We start from the raw sequence: 6,721 nt of genomic DNA, 5'->3' as shown, positions 1-6,721 counted from the left end.
TTTTGCCGCACGAGTCGTAGAGCTGGGGACTTGCCAAACACCGTATGCGAGCCACGAATGGCTGCAAGCATACAACTAGGAAAGCAAGCTCAAACAGAATGCAAAGGTGTGTCACTCACCGCTCAAACCGCCCGCCGCCGTGAAGGATTCCCCCATCGCAGTGAAGGAGGAGCCGCCGTCGCCACTCTACCGCCTCTCCGCCGCCGTGCCGCTACACAGTGCTCGATCGCTCTCTCTCTCTCTCTCTCTCTCTCTCTCTCATACGCAGGAGAAGGAAACCAAGAAGATAAGGCAAGAGCACTCTTGTATTCAACACATGAGAATGAGAGACTTAGCCGTTCACACATGGGCGCCCATACATGGCCGACTGATCCTAACCCTTATCCTGCTGATATTCAAGGTGTGCCTCTCATCGGCGATCACCCAATCCCTTTATCCTTTACCTATGGTGCCGACAAGCCCGGCCCATGACTCAGAATACTTAAATAAATTACATGACGTAAAACATAGTACGTCTCAATGTCCGTCTCATAGGTTAACATTATGCATCTTTCTATACATAAAATCAAAATTTGATGAAAGTAACGCTTTTATAAAAAAATTCTTTTATGCATCTATTTATGTATCTATTTATGCATAAATTCAATTTTAATGAAAGTAACACTTTTATAATAAAAAATTCTTTTATGCATCTATTTATGCATAAAAATCAATTTTGATGAAAGTAACACTTTTATAATGAAAATATTTCCAATATGCATCTTTCTATGCATAGAAATTAATTCTAATGAAAATAACACTTTTATAATAAAAATATTTCTAATATACATTTTTCTAGGCATAGAATAAAAATTACACTTTTAGAATACACAAGTGGTGGGGATTACTCTTTTTGAATAATAAAAGATAAAACTTATTTCACAAAATTTAAGAAAATTTTACCATAACCTCCTTTGTATGGCTGACCATTTTTTAATTTTTTTCATTCTCAAGTTACTTAGAAATTATCCCAAATGGTTTAAAGCATACTAAACTAATCAAATTTCACTTTTTTAAAGAGAAATAATATGAAAAGTTTAATTCTAACAATTTGATTACACATCTAGGATAAAGAAAGGGTGAATTCAAGAATGAAGAGAGGAGGAAAGCCTTTCTTCCAGCAAGGCATAGCATCATTTTTCATTTTAAAGAAAATAAAAATTAAAAAAAACATTAAATGGAATAAAGAAAAAGTAGGATTTCTAGCTTACATGAATTTTTGTAAGCTTTCCTTTGGCTTGATGGTTTGAGGGATCTACTCTTGTTTGCAACAAGAGTGGACACCAATTCTTTTGAAGAGGAAATGGTCAAAAACTAATGAATTACCAATAAATTCACTATTTTTGGCTCTAGGGAGGAGTAGAGTAACAGTGCATAAAACACTATTAACCATTTACAAAGGGGGAGGCTTCATTTATAGGAAAAATTGAGCCTCTAACCAAGCAAAGTGGTTCTAGAATTTTTCAGATGAGTTTGGTCAATTTTTGACCATTTTTAGATCAGTTTAGCTTACTTTTTGGATCTAGTTGAAGCAGGAGAGAGGAGAGATGAAAATATCTCATTATTTGTGAGTTTAAAACTCAACCACACATGTGAAATAGGCACCTCCTTCATGAGAGGAATTCCTCCACACTGAGGTGTCAAAAATGCATCATTTCTTCTAAATATCTCTTCTTTTTTAACTAATAACCTTGTCCTTAGAGTCAACTCTTCATCTTATGCGAGTATTTACTCATTTTTGGGGGGATTTTCTTTTATTCTTCAATTTATCTCCTCCCTAAATTTGGATTAATCTAATTGATCCATAGGAATCTTAATTTAAAAATTTCAAAAAATCAAGACATCTTAGCTAAGGTCCTTTTTACCTAATTTCAATTTATGCCAATTGCACATTGAAAATTTCTTTTTGAATATCTGTTTCAGGGGAAACCATTTTAGACACTAGGAGGATTTTCATATCTAAAAATATCTCAATTTTGAATTACCTCCCTCTAGACATTTTCTCTCTCTAGGCCAAAACAGGGTAAAACAGGATCTTTCTTTTATTTCAAAGAGGGGAATAATTATAAGATCAGAAGGGGAGGTTTTTACACCTACACACCTCAAAAGCCGGAGGGAGGAATCTTACATCCTACCCCACTTAAAAAACGCGAGATGTCCTCATCTCGCAGAATTAGAGGAGAACTCTTTTCCTTAAGATCCAACTGATTCTGGGGTTCCTTATAGTCTGGTGAACCCAACAGAATCCTGGGATAAAGATCCCTTATATAAAACTCATCATCAGATAATAATTCACTCAGATCGTATCATCATTCAAATTCTTATCACAATAATGGTCCATTGGACCGAATTTTCTATCTGAACAGTCCTTCATGGAAATTTTCAATTATACAGATTTTTAATTTGACATCCCTTAACTTGATCTACTGGGTCAAGTGTTAACAGTAGGTAGCAATCTGCCAGCACAATCCACTAATCTCATAGTGATTTGCTGAAGTCATTAACGTCATTCCAGCTACGAACATCATCACAGGGACTCGTCCCATTCATCTTCATTGTGGTTTTGCTTAGTTTATTACATTTCAACCAAAATTCAGGAATCTTCATTTTTCAATCAGAATCCAAATCAACTCATCAGTTCTCAACCAAAATTTAAAATCATAGACGTGATTCTACAAAATCATAGACGTGATTCTACAAAATCATAGACGTGATTCTACAAAATCATAAGCATGATTATTTGAGAATCATGGTGGTTATATATCTTTGGAATTGATAGTTTGCACGCTTATGTAAAAATCCTCGATGCTAATTTATCATTGATCACACCTCCAATTGACTGCTCAATGAGTTCTAGTAGCAAGCATGATTTTGAGAATCACGGACGTGATTATCAAAATCACAAGCATGATTTGAGATTTTCATGACATGCTTATTGTATCCGATTTGAAATTGCATGCCAGTAACAAGTATATACCTCTTGATTGAGAATGTTTCTGTTTTTGGTGCTCCTAAACATCTTCGCAATCCTTGATTAGCTGTGTTTGTTTGTACCTTGAAAGGGTGAGTTTAAACACCTACAATTCACTTCAAAGAAAGCATAAATTCATCCTTTAAACTTATATAGGTCTTGGGTAGCTTTGCAACACCAAGAAGATATTGGATTACGTATGTGGGAGCATCTCCATTTGTGAGCCCTCTCAAGGGATCCGCCTTTGTGTGTGTTTTAGTAAGAGCATGGGAATAACATTTTTATAAAGGACTTGCAAGGCACATAGTTTTGTCTTCAATCGGTCGCCTTTTATGGGTGCTATAAAATAAGAGTGTGGCTCAAGTGGGTAATCACATAACATCACTCTTGCAAAATCAACCATTACCAGCATTTTTGCTCCTTTCTATCTCTTTGTGATGTGCTGTGCATTGCTTACATGGTATTAGAGCAACATGCTTTGATCTTGAGTTTTTTAGAGTGGGAGAGCTCGGAAGCTTGAGCATTGGGTGGAGACCTCCTCAAAGGACGAGAGTTGTTTATCACAACCTAGATAGTCGATCGGATGTGGAATGTGGATAGATCAAACTGGAGTTAGTACTGACGATGTGTTAAACTATTGGAGCATGTTGGTTTCTCATCATGAGGTTTGGAGCAACACATGGACATGGATGCATGGCAATTCTTCTAAATTTATTGCGTAGAGTTTTCGAGAAGTGTTGGCATCGACATATCTATATGTATCGGCTTCACAACCATAGAGTTGAGAGAGGGTGTTGAATTACATATGCGGGAGCATCTCCATTTGTGATTCCTCTCGGGGGATGGTCAAGCAGCACCGTCCTTGTGTGTGTTTTGGTAAGAAAAATTCTTTATAGAGGACTAGGCACATATTTCTGTCTTCATCCGGTCACTTTTTTTGGGGTGCTATAAATAAGAGTGGTGTGACCCAATCTTGCAACCACATAATATCTCTCTATGATTCACTATGCAGTTCTTACAAAAAGTCTCTCAAGAAGCTCAAAATTAGAGATTTGGTCTTGCATTTGGGTATGGGCAGTCCCAAGTCACAGATTGCAACTTGTACATAGGTGTGGACAATCCCAAATTAGAGTATTTTAGCACTTGGACATCCATGACTAACTGGTGTTGTAGCATGAAAGATCATGGCTAGCTATAGAAGGGTTGATGATGGTGGTATAGTAGAGGAATACTCGTATTTGTTGAAAGATGAGAAGAGAAGGCGCCCTTCTTTGCAGAACGTTGACGGGGGAGTTTTCATGTTTTTTTTTGAAGGGATGGTAGTTGCAATTCTTTTGGTATCCACAGAGATGAGCTCACAAAGAGGTAAATGCGGCTTCAAGGCTGTGCTTCACATGGTCAAATAGGGCTTCTACTATGCCAAGCTCACATAGACCATAAAAGAGACAACAGCCCAATTACCAGTGTTGAGCTTCACTCCTCTAAATGGAGAGTGTCACTCAAGTGTTGACTAGGTTGTAGATTTCACTTTCAGAGATGAGATTATGCAGAATCTGCTCTGCCGCTCACCACACAGAGAAGCTTAGAGTTTCTCAACTCTCATTGTTTAAGCTCTCTCAATGCTATTCTCTACTCACATAGAAGCAAATCTATGATGTACACTCTCTCTTTCTCTCACCGCTCACACAGAATCGATTGCTCACAGAGGTTAACTCTATTCAAGGCCTCGTGTAGCAAGAGAAGTGAAAGAGAGAACCTAAGAAAATCCTAAACAACCTAAATACTCCCTAATATTAGCCCCCCCTAACTGACCAAGCTCTAATAGTTGTGGTGCCATGCTTTGATATTGATGAGAATCTACACTAATAAGAAGTTGCAAAGCAAGATTATTAACTCATAACGTAGACAGTCTTCTCTCATCAATCTCTCGACATTTACATCAATTTATAGCTCTCACGTAGGGCATCCAGATCCACAATGTTATCTCCATCAAATCTCACTAGAATCTTTCCACAACTCCTAAATCAACTCATGCGACCCTTGATTCTCTCCTTGTGGCCCCATGACATAGTCTAACCTTGCATCACTTGTTTGGGATCTCCTTTTACATTCACCACTTCCAATTAACCTTAGAGAAAATCAACCATACAAATTTATTGGGAGAACACACATACGAGAAGGTGTCCTTGTTGGAACAACCCTTCTTCCACAATCGCAGACCTTGACTGTGGCTCCTATGTTGCGAGAAGCACTGAAGCCGCAGAATGTATGCAAGAAGAGCATACAGAGAGACAGCCTCAACTAGCATTCGTCCAAAGCACGCGAGTTGCTTCCGCACCATGCCCATGTTTAGCACATCCTAGGATGGGCGGACTCCACAAGGACGTCCAGGAGTGGCATCTCTTCACAACAATTAAGTGCGCCCGTGTTTCCCACATTCCTCGATCACCAGAGATTCCTCGACGGACCCACCCCCGTCTCCGGCTTTTAGCGCTTAGACAAATGCGGCAGAGCTTTCAAGCTCCGAAGAGAGATGGAAGAAATGGAGGGTTGTTTGCATCTAGCACGCGTGCTCCAAATGCGCACAAGGTCTTGAGGCTTGCCATGCTGCATAGCCATGTCCCTTTTGGGCAATCTTGACCTGTAATTGTCCCAAAACATGTTGTCGAGAGACATGTTGAGCTTTTCTTCCAAGATCAATCGGCAAGAAGAGGAGGAGGAGTCAGCTGCTTTTTCTCTCGTCCATCCCCGGTGGTGGTGGTGAGCAGCTTGTACAACACCTTCGTTGACCAAAAATAACATTAATAACAACGTACCATGGTGATGAGGTCTCTCTCTCATACAAATCCATGCAAATTACTTCGATATATATTATAGAGAGGAGACGAGAGCCCCTGTGCAGACAGCGCGGCGGCCATCATCCGGGGCTGTGCTGCAAGAGGCGCAAAGAAAGAAAACGAGAGCCCGGACGGACCTTTTGATTGAGCCCCCCCAAAAAAGGGGGCTGGGGTTCGCAGTGGCGGCGTCGCGAGGATGGTCGGTAGCCGCACAAGGGCTGCGTTATCCCTCCACTGCCGGGAGAGGGGGGTTGTCGTTGCTCCGTTTCCGGCCTGACACGCGGTCCCCCCCACTGCAGGGAAAGGCAGACACCTCACCCTCCGATAAGGTGCCGTGACCTCCACTCCAGGCTTGGAGACGGGCGCGCCACAGTGTGTGCGAGCAACCGGTCCTGCACAGCGGCGCCAAGCGTCCAGGTTCCCAGCCCGAATCCCTCCGCTGTCGCGGATCGAAGGCACTAGTGCACCCGGGATGAGAGGTACACTGCGTCCCCTTTTGCATAATCTAGCCGAAGCCTTGCTACATCCAACAGACTATGTGGGACTAACGCTCCCGAATCTATGCTTTTTAAGCGCTTGGAACTAAAAACAATCTCTATACACATTTCATGCGCCAACATCAAGTTGCATCCCATTGTGCACCCACCACCAGGATTTGCCTTTGTTGAGGGGTACACCGTACTTTGTTCACGCAGAAATTCACACAATGGAGGATAAGCCATTCCCGAGTTCTGGCTGACTGCTTCAAAGATGACACGCCTCCCTCCCGCTCCCCCCCTTTTGCACAGAATGGCTCCAGCAAGCTTAATCCACCCGCGGTTCTTTGAAGCCGGTGCAAAATATACTAACAATCTAAGCCTACTTTCCTACCACC

General features: G+C 41.1%; 1 non-coding gene across 1 annotated transcript; it reads right to left on the bottom strand.

The window, feature by feature from the left end:
- Positions 1-6,051: 6,051 nt before the first annotated feature.
- Positions 6,052-6,299, bottom strand: LOC147628792 (signal recognition particle RNA). Its single transcript, XR_015268214.1, has one exon.
- Positions 6,300-6,721: the final 422 nt, after the last annotated feature.

Source organism: Cibotium barometz, chromosome 19 (assembly GCF_041138505.1).
Source record: "Cibotium barometz isolate CiBa-2024 chromosome 19, ASM4113850v1, whole genome shotgun sequence".
In the NCBI taxonomy this organism is placed as follows: domain Eukaryota; kingdom Viridiplantae; phylum Streptophyta; class Polypodiopsida; order Cyatheales; family Cibotiaceae; genus Cibotium; species Cibotium barometz.
This window is presented reverse-complemented; position numbering and strand designations above follow the sequence as displayed.